General features: G+C 44.5%; 1 protein-coding gene across 1 annotated transcript in view; it reads left to right on the top strand.

Annotated features, from left to right (window-relative positions):
* Positions 1-2,436: 2,436 nt before the first annotated feature.
* AADAT (aminoadipate aminotransferase) overlaps positions 2,437-20,418 on the top strand; it is a 378,880-nt gene continuing 360,898 nt past the window's right edge. The window contains exon 1 of the mRNA XM_069244307.1: positions 2,437-2,588. The gene's annotated coding sequence lies outside the window, so the exon portion shown is untranslated. The remainder of the gene's footprint in view (positions 2,589-20,418) is intronic.

Consider the following 20,418-nt stretch of genomic DNA (forward strand, 5'->3'; position numbering starts at 1 on the left):
AAGGAAAAGAGAACTGACAGAATTTTAATGGAATAAAATTTGTGGGCATGATTTGGTATGATGACAAGTAGTCATCAGAGGAGGGATTGATGAAGCAGAAAACGAAGGTTTTACATTTATTAACGCATAAACGTAGTGTGAAATAATCATGTGTGACTTTAACCGAACTAATAAAGATTGTACGGGGACAAAATGTGCCCTCAGAGTAGTTTGCCAACATTTATAAGCGTGCTTATATAACGTGATGTATTAGGATTGCACTAATCCGACATAATCGTAAACGTGTGCTATGATTTGCTTGTTTGAAATGTTTTAGCTTAGCATTACTTTAGTGCAGGCTCCGGCCTAGTTGCCTGGTCTCACGGTTTAGAGGCTCGTATTTTTCTAATGTGCTAATAAACGTGTATTTTTGCTTGAAGCTGTACTTTTCCACTGAGATCGTTCACATGCTTATCTTAAGGTTTCGTGCCAGCCTGGCATATTTTCTCTTTACTCCAAGGTCAATCTGCAGGTGCGGACAATGGAAGCTCTGAAAGTGAGTTAATTGGTATAAAATGTTGCAACTTGCGTACCCGTCTCCAAGGATAATGTATGCTTAAGCGAAAGCTTGAGAACTGTTGTTTTTGATTGGACAATTTGAAGCTAACCTATGAACCCTCCAATGGAAGACCCTACTGGATTTGAACTGTTGTCTATTTAAACCAGGTACACGAGAAGAAAGTAGCCATTACAGCCATTACCAGCTCGATACCCGCCATTTTGCAGGACATTGCAGCTATTATGGCCCACCTTGCTGCGACGCCATTTTGAGAGACTTTGATTCTTTCTCTAATCGAGAGAAAGAGACTTAAATGATTCTTACCCTAGAGACTTTAACTTTGACCTGTCCCTTGCATGAAGTAGTAGTTTTACCTTGCCGCTGTGAGGCAACTGCCCCGTCCACCCCTGCCCCTTTGTCCCCGTCCCATGCTGATCGAGAAACGGTACCTGTGAGACGAAGACTTCCTTGAATGCTGATTCTAATTGGTAAATATGACAGGAAATTGTAAAATTGCATTGTGTTTCTTTTAGGTAACCAACTGCTGATTTTGATAAGAGCCCTAGTTAGGAGTTTTCCAAATTAATGTTGCTAAATTGTTTTTGCATGAAGTCCCACATGCCGATGCTAATTTGAGGTTAGACGAGGATTCCTTTTGTCGCACGATGCAATTTGAGATCTTGTTATGCTGACTAAATGTATGCAATTAGTTCATTGCAGATTATAGTTCTAGTGATTTGCATTGCTATCATCGAATGCCTTGTTATTCAAATGTTACATAAATTGCACCTGTTTCGCCGTTATGGACAGCTATTAATGTTCATATATGTTTATCATTTGGTGTTGAGACACATTTACATTGTGCTAGCTTTGTTAATATAGGGAAATAAATTCACTAACTTTGAATAAACTGGTGTGGTTATTCCTGACTGGAAGGTCAGGGTTCGCCGAAATGTATTCTGGATTGATTGTTAAATGTTATGTGGATCAGGGCATTGCTTATGTTCGTTATTGATTATTGGATTATATTAAATTGACTGATTAAGGGTGTTGAGGGTCCCACTGAGTCAAAAGGTTCATCGGCCTAAAGAGCGTCCAAAGTACCGGTAAATTACTAGTACGGACCGCTCTATCAGTGGCAAAGTAAGTGCTACAGGCCCACTAGTAGCATTTAACTTACCAGCCCTTAGTATATGGTATACCACTTTACTAGGGACTTGTAAGTAACTTAAACGTGCCAATCAAATGTAAGCCAATTTTACCATGTTTGTGGTGTGAACACAAGCACTTTAGCATTAGTTAGTAGAGGTAAAGTACACAGTCCTATGGCCAACAAAAACAAACTCTGGTGCCCACCTCTTTTGTGTTAACTGCATTAATAAAGCTGCGTTCTTTACATACCGTCAGTCTCCGTCTTCTTGCGGAATACTACAGTGCACGCTAAGAGATATAAACAATGTTATCGCATTTGCTAAATGTATTCCGATTTTGTTTTAGAAAAAAACAATCCGGTGTTTAAACACACACTACCAACAGCGCGTACACAAAATAGGATATTTTACAATAAAACATTGCTGTTCTGAGTAAACCAGTACACGGGGCGTGTTTATTGAGCCATTGTCAGAGGAAGAAACATACAGTTGCCAGTCCCGTTATCTATTTTAGCTAAATGCATCATGGCACAAAGATTATCGTAGATTGGCATACGCAGGGTGCAGAAAATTCTTGCAGTTTACACACACCTTTTCTGAAACTACGGGTTCCAGAAGTCAAATTTGCGTGCTATTGCATCAGACAGACAGCCCATGTCGGGAGAGGTTTACTCTGACGTGCAACAGATTGAAAGCTCTAGGTGCATCGATGTACATGTGCCTAGTTCGTTCATTGTTGCTCTCAGTGATCAACTAGCTGGGTCTGGCAAAGTCATTGACTGGTGGAGCGAAGTCAGAGAGGAGAGCTCGAGGCTGGTGATTCCTACTGGAGTGGAACGGTTCAGGACAGTAACCCTGCTGTGTAATTTTCTCTGGTCTTCTTTGGTTTTGCAATTAAGGTACTTATATGCAAGCGCATTTTACAGATTAAATGGCGCTACAGTGGCAATGTCTTGTTTATTATTTTGCGCTGCATGTGCCTTCGCCCGCGTTTTACCATTAGAAATATTTATAAGGAAACACATATATACCATGGTCTCCATTACTGGTAATAATTTGATTTCTTTTTAGCTCAGCTGCTGCGAAAATAGAGTGGGGATGTGGGCGTCATTCTCATATAATATGTTCTTAAAGCGTCTGAGTTAAGAAGACATGAAATTCTTACCAGTAGCGGAGTACAGCACATATTTTATTTCATTTTATTTTCTATAAACCAGTCTACTAGTATTTTTTTGATCAACGGTTGTGCGTCCGGTGTCCTGCAAAATCTGATACGTATCCATTTAGTTTTCTATTTTAAAACAAACGCATAGTTGACAGTCTCCGCATCGCCCTCGCACCTGTCAAATGTCCACGTGTGAAATTAACATGACGCCATCGGTCCCCATTCAGCCAACAGTACTTTGCTTACTGGGATTTTTCGTTCCTTTTTCAGAATTAAAAAAGCGAAACTAGAGCGCCAGAATATAAAGTGCTGCTTTCTTTTGAGAAGATTCCTCCAAGTTTGATTTGGGTCTGAGAGTAGGGAGTGGGGCTTATAAAATAATTTCAGGTGACTATTTTCTGTATAATACATTTCAAATCTGAGATTTCTGAAAGAGCAAATCTATAGAACAAAAATAGAAATTGGCTAAAAAATTATTTCTACTCTTAATTGGGTATTGTGAGCCTTTCACTTTCCTTGGCCCAAATGCAAATGCGCCTGCTGCACTAATGGTATCTCCAACTCTGGATAGCAGGCTCCCTCCTCTATCTCTTTCACCCCTTCCACACCATACCTGGCCATCACCCCAATCTTGAAACAGTCCTTTTCATTAAAAAATGAGCTCTCATGTGTTGCTCCCTCTTTGTGGCAAGGGTGCCCTCTGCCCTAATGGCTAGCGTGGAAAATGAGACTCTGTGCATGGTTGTAGAGTAAGGCAGTTACAGCTGCGAGGCAGTGGACTTCACACACTCATAGGCACCAATGCTACTGCACCTATGTCACTAATGGTAGTCATTGGCTAGCAAAGTGGGCAGTCTTTGCTGCCATTTGTTAAAAACAAGGCCCCTTTACTCTCTCCATCTCCCTCTCAGGTGTCTCTGATACATCCTAAGATAGCTCCTCCTCTTCATTTCCTCACTCCCATTGTCCCGAAGCCAAAAGCAAGCCTAGTACAAGGAAGGCTAATTAAACAGCCGCAATTGATGTTTAATTGCCCCCCCCCCCCCATAATCCCCTACACCTGCAGAACCAGTGATACAGTTATAGACTTGCGTATTGTTTATGTGAATTGCCTCTGCCTATTCTAATGGGCCATCATTCCTAGGCCTGAGGTCCAAAGCAGGCTACCTACTAATTTTTGTTAAAAAAATAAATAAATAAAAATAACACAAAGAGCAGGAGAACGCCCCGTATTTTACCGCTTTTACTTAGGCCTTGTTCTATGCACAGCAAAGATTATCTGGGCCCTAATGCAAGCAAGGTAATGCGTCACACCCTCTTTTTGCTAATAATGCAGCCATAATTTGGGTGCAGTGGCCTCTAAAAACTCTGGTCTCAGGACCACTGTACCTGCTGCACTAATTGCAGTGATTGCCCTTTAATAAATAAGCCCCAGTGTCCCCAGTCTTCCTCTGGGCATCCCTCTGAAGAAGTAATGTGCCCATTTGTAAACAAAAAAAAATGTGCGCCAGATAGTGTCCCCTCTTCTAGACCGTATCTTCAATGCTGCTTATAGATCTTCGCTCTTTTCCTTTTTCTCCTGGGACGATACTATGAGGCCACAGGAGTTCAGACTATCAGGGCTCTGTGTCTAAATGCGACTTTGCTGGTCTTCTCCATGCCACCGTCTCCCTCGACTCACCTCAAAGGACATCTGGACAGAGGCCAAAGTGGGTGGGATCTATGGGGACCGACATGCCCATGCTTTTTTAATTTTATAAAAATAATTTCCATACTTTTTGCTTTAAAAAAAACCCTCAGTGGTTCTCTGGGTGAAAGTAAAAGGAGGGCTGGTGGGGGAGGATTTATGGGTCTCCTATGGTGTGAATCTGAAGAAGGGTCAGAGAGCTAAAGAGGAAACCGGCCTTCTTACCAGGGTGCCTGCTACCTGAAAAAATTGTCAATGTGTGCATTTGGTTAATCACCAAATGCAAAGGCTGCTTGGGAGCCAGTCTAAGCTTTAATCAATGGAGACACTTGAATTTTTAAGGTGACAAAGGTTTATCCTTTTTGGAAATTAATGCAATAGTATTACCAGCTGAGTCCGGGAAAACGTAGTTTTAATGTATGCACTATGCACAGTTTACCTGGTATTGAAATAAATATTTTGAAAGCACTTGTTTTAACGTAAACGCTACAAATGTTTGCGGCGGCTTATCTTATACTGTGTCAAATACAATTTTACAATTATGACGTACATATTCATAGTCCATTCTGTTACAGGTTGGGTACTTGCAGCACTATAAACACAGCCACTAGACGTATGTGATTGTGTGGCTGCAGCGTTTTTCGCATTATTATTATGGATTTGCTGCATTTCCCACATCCATTATTTACTGTATAATTTGCAGATTTTAACAAGAAAATTGTTTCTAACTCACACGGTTCAAAAGTTAGTAAAATGCAGCAATATGTGTTGCTGTGCAGTGTAAGGACCTTTGCAGAGGTATACTGGTCAACTTTCTGTTTATTGGTATTTTTAGGTGTTAAGCTGGTACTAATTAGATGCAACCTTTGCCCAGACAGTGTTAATAAGTGTTACAATTAGAAAATTATTAACTAATACTAACACAAAATGTGCTGCATTACGCTGCATAGTTTGCCTTTTCTTGCCACATGATTCAGTCAACAACGCCATATGATTCGGCCCTTCCCTGCTGCATAATTCTAGTGGCCCTTACTATAAATACACGTAAGTATACCCTACTGTGCCAATCAGGATTCAGTTATGTGGCTGTCTGACACACATACAAACATCTTCAGTGATCACCAATAAAGGTTTCATAATGTAAAAGACTGCATTTTCCACTTATTAGTTTAAGTTGCATTTACTTTGCATAAACGTTTGATTTTTTTACATTTAGATACCAAAAGATGAAACTTAATCAAGACACAGAATATCTGCTTCTTTTTGCCTCTGGCACTGATTACAGTTCCCGATTTTTAACTACTTTAATTCTGAATGTAAAGGAAGGCAGCCTGGAAGTGTGCCAAATAAACAAAGTTGTGCTTCTAGGTTGTCTTCATTTACAAATACTTAGAGGCATTTGAAAACATACCACCCCACAGTTTGAAGACCTTTGCTCTACACCCCTTTCAGTGAAATCGTAACTGGAATCTTTACCAGGTCCATGCATGACTAGTTATTGCAGTGCAGGAATTATCTTAGAATTCTGGGAACTTTAGTCCTGTTATACTGGGTTAAAGAAGAATACAAGTCCCAGAATTGTAGGCAAAAAAATGGGACCTGCCTGACTAATCACGCCCTGACCTGGGTAACTTGATAGCTATGCGAAGTTAGTAATACATACTGATTGACGGTTCTGCCATATTTCCCTGGTCCATACTAGATGGACTGCCCCTGTCTAGTTTTTTTCTTTGAATTCTGGTAGTCTTGTTTCTTCCATTATAAAATAGCACTACATGTCCCAGAATGCAAACAAAAGACTGGACTAGGACAGGGCACCGTGCATGGACCTAGGAAACGTGGCAGCTATGGATTGGGGACCCCAAGAAGAGCAGTTTCTTTGGTGTCCCATACACAGTCCTCAACATGAATTTGATTTAGTCCTTTTTGCTGCACTTAAAGATTTTTACAATAAATGTAAGTTGTCCAATGTGTGATTGATAGGAAGAGCCTGGTATCACATGGTTGTGTATTTCCAGGCTAGTGAGTGATGTACTCTGTTTGCTTTTTTTCCTACTCATCTGAATGTTAGACTGTGTTTTAAGTGGTTTGAAAGAGGATGAAAAAGGTGGGTTTGTGGTGGGGGTTGGGTCTCGAAAACATTGTGTGGCCAAAAAAGCTCATCTAGAGTCCCTTGCCAAGATGGGTGGCATTTGTAATTAAGGATGAGGCTTAAACCATGCTAACTATAATCTTCTGTCTGCTTTACCACACAAGTCATCTCTTTCCTCTCAGGCACACATTTCACTTTTCCGCTGTATGTACTTACCTTCATTTCCTCAACTTCGCCATTCTCCTACGCACACAACTTTTACCTACTCCGCTATAAACAATGCATTTTTTCCCTTGGCGTTGTTAATATTTCAGCAGCTGTTAAGCTCGTTCACACTCCTTCCCACAGAATCACCATTACAATTTGCACATGTCCCCTTCGCTTTATGAGCTCTGCAACAGGGCCACCAATGGATTCTGAACACCCGTATGACCAATTGCCAGGCACTGAGAAACTTTATAAACACCCACAGCTGGAGCTCACCCAGCCACATGGAGATGGCTCAGTTCATCGTGTCCACTATAGAGTCATAACCTGCATGGAAAAAAAACTATAGAGACACAACAGCTGGGAAAAGTAAATATTGTTACATAATGCCAAATGTAGCTAAGCATGTACAATGTAGACCGGGACTGCATCACTGACATAGATTACATTAAAGGTTTTTACAGTCATTGTTTTTGCCTGTAAGTTTAAATATCTGAATATAGGGCCCTATAAAGACCTGTTTCAAAGTCAGTTTTTAATTCCTGCTGCGTATGAGATCTGGCAGTGCGCCCGCCCACTTAAAGCCCAGAGGTTAGGGGACATGAGTTAAATCTATAATTGCCTCTACGTCCCTCGTCCCAGTCATTACATCATGAGGGTGACTCCAGCCTCAGGACAGAAAAAACTCACAGCAGTATTCTAGTAAGCACTACCCACCCTCCTGGGTGCCATAAGGCATGTTTTTTTCTGCCCTCTGGGACAAAGACACAGGAAGTGTAGTTTGGGGAATGGGAGGCTTTCATGCTGGGCTTAGGCATCCCTGTTTCTCTGCTCTGTGGAATTCTTTACCGTGACCTGTCACGCATGACAGAGATTTACGCCCCTCTGTGGTCCTTGCTCCAAACAGCTTGTTGCCAGTCCTCTTTCAGGCCATGGTGCAGCTAGGGGGTGAGGCCATCTCCCTTCCTTTCTCCAGCTAGGCCTTGATACTCATCAGCGGAGGAGCAGATTCAGGATTCCGCCTCCTTTTTTCTCCTCTTGCTCCCGAGGTGGTCATCGGTGGGCAAGATGGTGTTTGGTGTTAAGAGACAGTGGGGGCTTTCTCTGTGCCCTGTTTTCTCTGGCCCTTCGTGGTGGGTTGCAGTGATATCATTAAGAGTTAGGCATGTGTTTTTCCATGCCCCCTTGTGCTCCACCATGCCCCCCTTGTGCTCCTTCAGCTTTTGTTTTTGGCTGTAGGAGATTAGCAAAGTTCCAATAACTTTGCATGCTCATAATTGGAGCCACTGAGCATGCGCATCCTTTCCCTTCCAGCTAGGGCACTCAATGAATGCATCTGGCAAGTATATAAACAGCACGCATGGAAGCAGGTAAGCGCTGCTTAGTATAAGTTGCTGGCTTCTCTTCTTTTATTTTTCCCCTGGTACAATATCTGTGCTTTTGCTGCCATTTGCCTGCTGTTGGAACCTGCTTGCTATTGCTGTTTTCATGGAGAAACATTCTTCAAAGAGGCATCACCTCTCTTTCTAGGTATGCTTTCTTTTCCGCAGATGAATCCTCCTCTTCCTCCCCTAGAAGATGTAAGTGGGGGGGGGGGGGGGGGTGGGAGGAGTAGCGGAGGAGGAGAGAATTCAGTGCATTGTCCTGGAAACTGTAATGACATTTAGAGATGATTCCAGGAAGGACTTTGCGAAGGGTGATGTTCAGAAGCCCGTGGAAAATCTCCTTTCAGCTTGTGATGTTTTCCCAAACAGTGAGGCTTCTCTGCTGGCTCTTGACCATAAAAAAGGTAATATATCTCCAAGGAAGTATTACAAGACATTCTTTCTCCTGTTCCGGAGAATATTGGACTTTCTCTTAAGGGACAGCTTTCCTCTTCTCTGGACAATTTGCTTCTGCAGTTTCGTAAGCCTCCTAATGTGGGTCTTCCGATTCACCAGTTTATTTTAGAAGTCATCAGGAGTGAGTGGAAGGATCCTGAAAAATAAACTCTGCCTAGATAAATGAAGAAATGTAACCCTTTGGATGACATGGAGGCATGTTTTCCCAATACTGTTCAGGTAGACCCCGTTGTGGCCAGATTGGTGGGTTATTGTCCTACGGCAGAGGAGAATATTCTTAAAAACCAAAACGTGGTGTAGGAAAGTGCTCCTTCTGGCATGGTTACCCCCCATTTTTTGCTTGCTATTGATGCTGACTTGACTGAGTATGCTGGGATCCTGCTAACCAGGCCCCAGCACCAGGGTTCTTTCCCTAAACTGGACCATTGTTCCCAAAATTGGCACACCCCTGGCACACAGCTAAGTCCCTTGTAAAAGGAACCAGTAGTACCAAGGGCTCTGTGACTAGGGAGGGTCCATAAGGGCTGCAGCATGTATTGGGCCCTCCTAACAAACCCCTCACCAAGCACATGCACACTGCCATTGCAGATTGCGTCTGCTGGTGGGTAGAAAAAGGTAGTCGACATGGCATCCGTCCGAGGGTGCCATGCCCACCAACCACTGCCTGTAGCATAGGTAAGTCACCCCTCCAGCAGGCCTTATAGCCCTAAGGCAGGGTGCACTATATCACAGGTGAGGGCATAGCTGCATGAGCAATATGCCCCTACAGTGTCTAAGTCCATTCTTAGACATTGTAAGTGCAATGTTGCCATATTAAGTACATCTGCTGGGAGTGTGTCATTACGAATTTCACAGCTCAATGATGGCTTCACTGGAGGCTGGGAAGTTTAGTATCAAACTTCTCAGCACAATAAACCCACACTGATGCCACTGTTGGATTTATTGAACAATGCACCCAGAGGGCATCTTAGAGATGCTCCCGTATTTGAACCAACCCTTTAGTGTAAGGCTGACCAGTCTGTGCCAGCCTGCCACTAAAAGACAGGTTTCTAACCCCATTGGATGAGAGCCTTATGCTCTCTAGCGTCAGAAACAAAACCTGCTCTGGGTGGAGGTGCTTCACACCTCCCTCCTGCAGGAACTGTAACACTTGGCGGTGAGTCTTAAAGGCTCATGCCTTCTGTTACAGTGCTCCAGTGTACTTCAGCTAGTGGAGATGCACACCCCTCCCCCCGACCAGGCCCTACTTTTGGTGTCAAGTCCAATGGAAAAATTAGGTAAAATAGGGAGGAGTGACCAGTCCAGCTAGGACCACCCCTAAGGTGCCCAGAGCTGGAGTGACCCCAGGGACTAATAGGGTTAGGGAGGTGCCCCTCTCCCCAAAGGGAGTGGACACAGGAAGGGTGTAGCCACCCTCGGGGACAGTAACCATTGGCTACTGCCCTCTGACCCCTGTAACACCCCTAAATCTAGGATTTAAGAGCACCCCTGGACCTAGCTCCCCAGATTCCTGGCGACTTCAAGAAGAAAAGAAAAAAGAAGCAAGAAGAAGAACTGCTAAGTCGACCCCAGCAGAGAAGACTCCAAACACCAACTGACTTGGCCCCAGCCCTACCGGCCTGTCTACAGCTTCAGAAGCCCTGCTACAAAAAGATGACACATCCTTGAGGACCATCAACCTCTACAAACCCTCAGAGGACTGTCCACAAGAAACTGCAAAAAGGACTCCAGAGCCCTCGGATCTACCAGTCTTGCCCACTCTGCACCCGATGCCCGTGGCCCGGGTCCAGAGCAGGTCCCCAGGCGATTTCGACCTTGTTTCCACCCTGGGTTGACCCCTCCTGGCCAACACAATGTCGCCTGCAGCCTGAAACCCAAGGACCTCCCGACCGCGACAGGTTCCGACAAAGATACTCAACACCTAAAGTGACCCCTGCACCAGCAGCCCCTATGCCTTGGGGAATCCAGCCAGCGTCGTTCAGCAGCCGACCCTCCTCCTTGTCCAGTCTGTGGTTTTCCGGAACCGATCCCCCTGGACCCAGCCTGCAACATCTTTTGTGACCCCCCTCCCCAGAATCCTTATATTTAAAAGCATCGGGCGCTCAGCCTTGTCTTTGTACCCCACACCCGGCCACCCCTGTGCCACTGAGAGTGTGTGATTGGTGCCTGTCTGTGGACCCCCCAGTGCTCACCTAAACCCCCCAGGTCTGCTTTCCGAAGAATCAGTTACTTACCTGCAAGCAGATCTTTTCCAAACACCCCCAGTCCTCATTAGATTCCATTGCAAACCCAACACCAACTTTGACCTCTGCACCCAGTCGGCCCTGTGTTGCTACTGGTGCACTTTCGGGGTCAGCCTAAATTTTGATTTGTGGACTTCCTAAATCTTGAAGACTGGAATTGCAAGCTGTGTACTTATCCTTTTTCTGTGCTAACACTTTTCCCCCGGTAGGACTCAATGGACTCCTGTGGAAAATTGCAGTGTCAACTTTTGAAATAGAAAATTCCTACTTAATTGTAAACTGCTTTATCTGCTAAAACCAAACAAAGTATGTGTGATACATATGCTTTATACCTACTTACAAATATACTTACCTGCAGCAAAGATCTTCAGGTTGTAGTAATAAAGTAACAAAATATATTTTTGCTATATAAAAACAATTGGCCTGGAGTTAGACATTGAGTGGGTGCCTCTTTTCTTGACTGTGTGTGTACAACAAATGCTTTGCACTACCCTCTGATAAGCCTTATTGCTCAACACCACAAAAGAGAGCATTAGTATTATCTACTTTAGCCACTGCTAAGCCTCTGGGGAACCCCTGGACTCTGTGCAGACTATATCTCATTTTGATATAGTATATACCGAGCCAGCTTCCTTAACATGGCATACAAAATGCAGATTATTCCTTAAAGAAGGTTTTTTTTCTGGATCTCACATTGCACTTAGAGATGGAGTTTATGGGATATGTAACACCCAGCAATTTGTCCTGTGACTCTGAGGGGAATGAGCTCTATTGATTCTTCTGGTGATAGACCTGAATGTTTTCATCACGGATGTCAAATGCAAGGTGGAGGCCCTTCAGAAGATTGCTCCATTAATTCCATTTCACAGTTTATAATACCCTGGATCTTATGGATGCTTACCTGCATGTCCCTTTTGCTCAGCAGGACTGGAGATTCCTGAGGTTTTCTGTCGGGAGTCATCATTGGCAGTTTATGGTCCTCCCCTTCAGCATAAAACCAGCCCTCAGGATCTTCACAAAGATGGACGCTCCAGTTGTAGCTTATCGTCTTTTACGTGCCGTCACAGTTTAGCCTTACCTCGAAGACTGACTGACTTCTTCACTCTCCTTATGGTTAAGAAACTTTAGACATTCTAGATCGCACAAAGCGAGTGTTGGATAGGGTGGGGCCTCTGCTCAATCTTTCTAAATGTCAGCTGATGCCTTCCCAATAGATGAGGTTCGTAGTTGCAATATTCAAAACAGATCTGGCAAGATTTTTTTTTAACCATTACTGTATCACTGCGATGCAGAGCCTGATCAATCGCTTCTCTCTTTCATAGAGGTTGCTGGCTCAAAGGTGTCTGGATGACCGGGGGCATATGTCAGCATGTGTGTTCACAGTCCCTTGGGCATGTCTACACCTTAGCCTATTCCTTCGAGTCTTTTGGGAGTAGAACCTGTGTAGGTTTCACTCTCTGGATCACTTGGTTCCTCTCGCCAGTCAGATGAAGCAGGAGCTTGAGCGGTGTCATGACGGACGTAGGTGGAATGCGTTGTTCTCTCCAGATTTAGTTGCAGAAGCAGCATGAACCCCTTATTCTCCTGAGAACATCTAATGGCCAGCGGTATTGCAAAGTACCGACTGATGATTCCAAGGGAAGGGGGTTTGGGAACAAACAATAAACTAACAAAACAAACATAAATAACGAAAGACAGACAGGTGCGCTTCGTGGCTATGGAGAAAACAAACAGTGAGGTCACCAGTCTTGTCTTCATATTATTTGCTTACTGAAATTACTGCTATCTACAATCTTTATGTTTTGATACTCACTTTCTAATATTCATGCATACATAAAGAGTGTGTCATACCATGTCCTGCCTGTTCAAGGAGAGAGTAGCAAGTTATAGCTTTCACCCAAGTAGAGCCCTCCCACCATAGTTTTCAGTATGTTTCCCCTGGGGGAGCAGGACTGCTTCTTGTCAACTGCTGCTGTTATGACACAAAAACAAGACGCATCACATAGAACACATCAACCAGAATTAGCTTTGGTCATTCACAAATAAACAATACAATAGGAATAATGCTCACAAAGAGGTAACACACTTGGGCATGTGACAGGATAATAGTGTCTCAAAGGAACGCCTGCAACACACACAGTTTTATATGCAGTCAACAAATAAATGGAAAGTAGTCCCAAGGTTACATCACATCTCAAATTAGTCACTGCCAAATAGGCCAAGGAATCTCTCCTACACAGCAGAATAAGCTGCTAAGTGTCTTGTGTGTGCACTAAGCCAGGAAATATCCTTTCTCCATGTCTCTAAATTCACCTGTGTGCACAGGATTAGTCTCTCTATCAAATGTCAGGCTGCACACACTCTCTCATAGGTTAGAGACAAAGAAATCCGACTTGGGGCCTTATTTAGATTTTGGCAGAGGGGTTACTTCGTTACAGCGGTGACGGATATCCCATCTACTGACATCTAAATCCCACTGTTTCGTATGGGATTTAGATTTTGGCAGAGGGGATATCCGTCACCGTTGTGATGGAGTAACCCCTCTGCTGACATCTAAATCAAGGCCTATACTTTGTTAGTTGTGGACGTCTGTCACTTCCAACTCTCCGAATGAGCACTCCAACATCTCAAAGCCGAAGCTCATGTAGACGAGAACTCTGCCTACCAGGAAAACTCAATGCCAAGAGTTGCGTTGTCCCTGGGCAGAGTTCAGGTAGTGCTGCAAAACAAGATGGCTGCTGAGATTGAGGGGGCCATTGTGAGACTTCAGGGACCAGCTGGACAGGACGGCTTGTAACTTTGGTTGCCACTGTCCCAGCCACAAACAACCACCCAAATCCAAAAAGCGGTGCCCCAGCTGCAAAGGACCATCCAGAAGACTGCTAGACATGTTTCCAGCCATAAGAGGGCCCCCTGGTGGGTGGGGGGGGTGTATAAGCCTGCAGATCCTCAGGCCCCAGAGCCTAGAGAGCCCATGAAGTAAGGAAACAACAGGTAAGTAAGACTTGCACTGTATTATGTTGCATGTACCATATCCATACGTAGATGAGCTTCCTAGATGATGTGTCCACAAAGTAGTGCAGGACTGGCAATGGGCAATGGAACAAAGGGAGAGTGTCTCCAGAGCTCCACAGGGGATACAGAGAGTACAGAGACATCTGGTGGTGGGGGGTTGGGGTCCGACAGAGATGTTTCCAGACAAGTGATGGTTGGACACCCGCAACCTGATCAAGGACGTGCGGTTGAATCCTTGGTCCGAACCACAGCTGCCAGCAAGATCAATTGGAGGGCCACTTGTATCTTCCACTCGTGTCCGCAGAAATGGTCATGGTTGGAGCAGAGGACATTGTTGATTTGGTGGGAACTCAAAGCATTCTGCACATCTGTCCTATACTTTTTGGCTTTTATCTGGTAGAAGGATGTGCTGGTGAGATCGGACAACACGATCTCTATCGCCTACCTAAATCATCGGGACGCACCAGATCCAAGACCTTAAATCACACAGCCACATTAATTGGTTTTGGGGTGGAGTCCGTTCTTCTGAGTTTGACAGCATCTCAAATCAGGGTTGTAGATCATTTACAACATCAATGGACATATCGTCCCGCAGGATCTTCATTGAGATCTGCAGGAAGGTTGGTTGGCCGTTTATGAATCTATTTGCTTCAAAGAGCAATTCCAAGGTTCATAGGTTCTGTTCAAGGTTCCAGGTGGTGGGAGCCTGGGGCTTGGGTGTTCTCCTGTTGAATTGGCCCCAGAAGCTGCTCTACGCTTATCCTCCATTTTAATCATTCACAGTTTGGCAGAGATTCAGTGGGTGAGGGCAGAGGTGGTCTTGTTAGTCCTGTTCTGGCTAAAGAGATCTTGGTTCCCTTTTTTGCAACAACTTTCCACTTGTCCTCCTTGGTGTCTCCCATCAGCCCCATCTCCTTTCAAGATTTCTTGCCCTCCTCATATTTGTCTAACTCTCTTGACTTGGAATTTGAAAGGACGAACCAGCTGCTTTAGTCGAGACCATTCAGAATTTCCAGCTGCCTTTGATTCTCGAAGCCTACTCTAGACATTGGGATATTTTACACAACTGGTGTTCCCAGTATGATATCTTGGCGTCTTCCTGTCCTTTTTCAGCAGTCTTGCGGTTTTTGGTGGAGGACCATAAGCTCAATATTTTTCTGTGTACTCTGAAGTCTGTCATTCTCTGTTAAGTCTTTTAGAGAGTTTTCTGAACCTCTGGGAGACATTAAGGCTCTGGTTAATAGTCTTTAAATGTTTCTCTATTTCAAGACCTATTGTAAATTCCTTTCCTTTTTACAGTCTAGCGCGCAAAGCGCTCTGTCCCTGGTGTAATCTCTCTATGGGCTTTTAACCACGCCCATCAGTTTGGTTTGTTTGTGGTCTTGCAATTTAAAATTCACTTGATTTCATTAGTGAAAGGCATGCACACGACATGCCTTTTTCGGTGCTTAGCCCTCCTCAAGCACACCGGGCAACTACTGAAAACATACGAGGCTCTATGTTTTCCGTATGATTTCTGGACTACTTTTTATTTTTATTTTGTAGGCAGTGCGTTCTCGGTGGGCAGTAATCGAGCGCTTTGCATGACATCAACCCTGTTACATGGATAATTACACTTTTACTGGTTACGTGGATAATTACACTTTTGCCGGTTACATGGATAATTGCACTTTTGGCCATACATTTCACTGCAAACGAACTTATGTTCCCTTTTGTGTGTCTGCTTTGCGTTCATGGTGGCCGTTGGTTTGCTTGTGTGAAACTGTTTTACTTTTCAGTTTATGTGGCAAGAAAAGTCAGGTAGGAGTATAAAACGCTAATAGCTCTAACTCGAGTATTTGCAAGACCCATTTCATTGCAAAGGCTTGTTAGGGTTGAGCCCGCAAGTGCATGCGCTAGCGCATGCATCTTGCTTGTGGGACTCTGTTGTGTACAGTAAAGAACTTGGAGCCCGCCTGTCGCTTTCCATTTGTTGGCTTGCGTGGCACTCTTGCTTTGTAATTTGTCACTGCAAGCCTGGCAGCATTTCCATTCCTCTGTGTGGAGCAGGGACCAGGCACTGATTGATCCAACTTTATCAGTGCCCACCCACTGATACCAATATGATTGCAGTACTATTTTGTTCTTTTTAACATCTAGTGCCCAGCAAACAGAAGGCTTGTGATGGGCAAAACCTGCCCACCAGGTCAAACAAAATTGCAAAGTTTAATTTTTTTGTAGCTAACTTTCTTTTATTTTGCCAAGTCGTCTTTTCTGACGTTGCACTCATGTTTTATTTTGTTTCTGGTCGTGGACGCTGTTCTTAAAAGATGACGATTATCTTGTTCTAAATATTGCAAAGTGACATTGTTTATTTATTATGTGTAATTTTAGAAATTATGCTTTAACACATAATTGTGCAGCATACCTCAACCCACCCTAATCTAATTTGCCCCGCCCCAGTCTAACTTGCCCCACCCCTGTTCACCCCACTACAATCGTAAACAATCTGCCCCACTACAATCGTAAACAATCTGCCCCACTCAATCCAAAACAATCTGCCCCACTCCCATCTGCCCCACTGCAATCTGCTGCACTCCAATCCAAAAATGTGCCTCACTTCAGTCAGCCCCACTGCAAGCCAAAACAATCTGCCCCACTCAATCCAATCTGCCCTTGTCCCATCTGCCCTAATCCAAAGCAATCTGCCCCAATGCAATCTGCTGCACTCTACTCCAAAACAATCTGTCCCACTGCAATCCAGACAATCTCCCCAACTCCATTCCAGAACAATCTGCCCCACTCCAATCTGCCTCACTGCAATCAGACCCACTTTAGTCCAAGACAATCTGCCCCGCTCCAGTCCGCCCAACTCTAATCTGTCCCACTCCAATCCAAAACAATCTGTCCCACTCAAATCCGTCACACTCCAGTCTTCCCCGCTCCAATCCAAAACAATCTGCCCTACTCCAATCCGTCCCACTCCAGGCACCCACTCCATCCCAATTCTCCCCATTCCCATCCAATTCACCCTAATATAGTCTGCCCCACTCCAGCTCAAAACAATCTGTCCCACTCCAATCCACCTCACTCCAATCCAAAACAATCTGCCCCAGTCCAATCGGCCCTACTTTAATCCAAAACTACCTACCCCACTCCACCCTGCCACACTACAATCCCAAACAACCCACTCCAGTCCAAAACAATCTGCTCTAGTTCACCTCACCCCAATCCAATCCACCCCACTTCATCCCAGTTCACCCCACTACAATACAGTCTACTCCACACCAATCCTATCCAATCCACCTCAATCCAGCCCAGTCTAATCTATCCGATTCTGGTACAGTACATATCACCCCAATCCTATCCATCCCATCCCAATTCACTCCAGTCCAGTCCACCTCCATTCCTACCCACTCCATCCCACCCCACTCCAATCCAATCCACCCTGCCCTACTCTAATCCAACCTACTCCACTCCAATCCACCCCACCCCACCTTACCCACTCAGTACATTCAAGTTCAACCCAATTCACCCCACTACAATCAAGTCTACTGGTACCCAATCCACCTCACTCTAATCCAATCCACCCACCCTACCCCAATCCACCCCACTCCATACAATCCACCCCACTCTAGTCAAATCCAGTCCACATTAATCCACCCTACTCCAGTCCACCCAACTCCAAACCACCTTAATCTACCCCACTCAGTCCACCCCTCCATTGAATCCACCGCACACAAATCCAATCCACACCACTCCAATCTGCCCCACTCCAGTGCGCTCCACCCCAATCCAGTTCACCACATTCAGTCCAGTCCTTCACACTGTATCCAATCCACCCCACTGTATCCAATCCACCCCACTTGATCCAACCCACCCTACTCACTCCACTCCACCCTGCTCTGATATACCTCAATCCAATCCACCCCCTCCAGTTCACCCCACCTCATCCCACCCCATTTCAAACCACTCCACCCTCATTCACCTCATCCCAGTTCAGTCCAGCACACTCCAGTTCACCCAGCCACCCCACCTCAATCCAATCGACCCCACCCCATTCCACTCCAGTTCATACCACCCAATCCAATCCACCCACCCCAGTTTGGTCCACCCAACTCAGTCTAATCCATCCACCCCACCTCATTGTATTCCACCCTGCTTCAATCCACCCAAATTCAATCCAACACGCTGGACTCCAATCCAATCCACCCTACTCTATTTCAATCCAACCCCCTCACTCCAACCCACCACACTATACTCCAATCCACTGTACTCTATCCTAATCCAATCAATCCCACCCCATTCCAGTTCAGTCCACCCCTTTCCAATCCATCCAGGCCACCCAATCCAATCCACTGAGCCCACCCATTTCCAGTCCACCCCACTCCAATCCAGTGAACCCAACCCTCCCCACTCCAATCCAATCCGTTCCACTCAAGTCCAGCTTAATCCAGCCCACCCCAGCGCTGTCACTCCAGTCCGAACCACCCACCCAATCCAGTCTAACCCACCCCACCCCTTTCAACCCACCCCACTCCAATCCACCCCACTCTGCCCTGATCTAATCCACCCCTCTACTCCAATCCTATTTACCCACTCTCTCAATCCACTCCAACCCACTGCACCCTATTCCACCCCACTTCACAACACACTTTGCCACTGAACTCTACTCCCCTCTGTTCACCTCTCACACTCTACTACCCACTCTACTCTGACTCTCCACGGCACTAACTTTTTGCCATGCTGAACAGCAGCCATACTGGTGTACAACATGGCAAAACACATTACCAAATCCAATAGCTCTTGTATAGACGAGACCTGTTGGCTGTGCCAGTGCCTGTTGAATTTTGCCCTTTGTCTTCTGGTATTTGCAACACCTCCTTTTGTACCTTTAGAGACAGTTGGTTGGAAATTACTATCCTAGAAAGTTCTCATTCTGTTGGCTATCTGCATAGAGGACAGGTGTGCTTTCTGCTTTACTCTGTTTTCCTCCTTTTCTACAGATTATTCAAGGATGGGTTCAGTCTCCGTCCAGATCCTTGTTTCCTACCTAAGGTTAACTCATCCTTTCACGTTTGCCAGGAAGTGATTCTCCCTTTTTCGTTCCCCCTCCTTCCTTGGAGGAGGAAAAGGTTCTTCATTCTTTAGATGTTCAACTTGCTCTCTCCATTTATCTCCACTGGGCTCACGCGTTCAGGAAGACAAACTTTTTATGAGTTTTGGGCAAGCAGGTCAAGGCAGGTCTACAACCAGAGCCACATTGATTAGATGGTTGAAGGATAGTATCATGGGGGCTCAACAGGGCCTTTCTGGAGGTAATTTGATTCATGGACGGTCTACTAGGGGTGTGGCTGCTTTTTGGGCAGAGTTCCAGGGGGTTTCTCTTCAAGAGATTTGTAAAGCTTCCACTTGGTCTTTGGGTGGTACTTTTGCAAGCCATTACAAAATTAATAATGTTCTGGACTGTATTAAGAGTTTTGGTGTGGTGGTGTTAAGTTCAGTTTTGGAATGAATTGCTTGGCTTAACCTCTATTTTCTCAACAGATGCAGTGTGCATGAAATCATTGGGTGTGCGTATTTTGTTATGTAATGTGTCCTTATCGAAGGCTGATTATTTGATATACCTCATGGTGTAATGACAGGGATGTGGGAAGTAGATGTAATGTTCTCATTACTTACCGGTAATCTTAATTTCTCCTAGTCCTACTTATCCACGTTAAAGTTATTACAATCCCTCTTACCCTCCCTCCGAGCCTTTGATTTTGTTTGCATATTTCAGGAGGACTCTGATCAAGCCCATGCCTTACATTTTACCCAGGCGAGTGGAAACGGCTTACTAGAATACTATGTGTATTTTTATTTTTCTGTCCAGAGCATGGAGTCACCCTCATGTTGTAATGACTGTTGCTATGATGAGTGGGAGTAAGAAGAGTAACTGAAAGTAATTGGATCATCTTTTGCACATTTGATGCAAGCTAGATGGCAATAGGATATTGATTTAACTTTAGAAATTTGGTAACTGGGCTCTGGCCCTTATATGTGAAAATAAAACTTAAATGTGTCAAACGTTATCTCACTCTGGGCCACATGAAGAACACGACCCTCTCTCAATTGTATATTCATTCAACAATCATCTTCTCTAGTTCAGCACAGGTGCATTTATTGTATTTTACTGAAAACTTTAAGTTCTTGTATGTTTAGTTGCTTCAAACTATGAGTTATTTGGTTAACAGATACCACTGGTTTGTGATTCATTCAATCGAAGGTGCATACAAGGTTTCGTCAAGGGATAGGAAGTTCCACGTAGATGGAACTGCAACACAATTCACATGATGATAATTACTAAATCATTATTCATTTTTAATTGTTTTGTTTTTTTGACCTACCAAGCTTCAACCTGTGACATACAGAAAACACACACATATCTCTGAAGCAACTTTAACTGGCTTTCGTAAGACGCTATACACTAATTTGTTTCTTTCACTGCAGAACAATGA

The sequence above is a fragment of the Pleurodeles waltl genome, chromosome 1_2 (genome assembly GCF_031143425.1).
Source record: "Pleurodeles waltl isolate 20211129_DDA chromosome 1_2, aPleWal1.hap1.20221129, whole genome shotgun sequence".
In the NCBI taxonomy this organism is placed as follows: Eukaryota; Metazoa; Chordata; class Amphibia; order Caudata; family Salamandridae; genus Pleurodeles; species Pleurodeles waltl.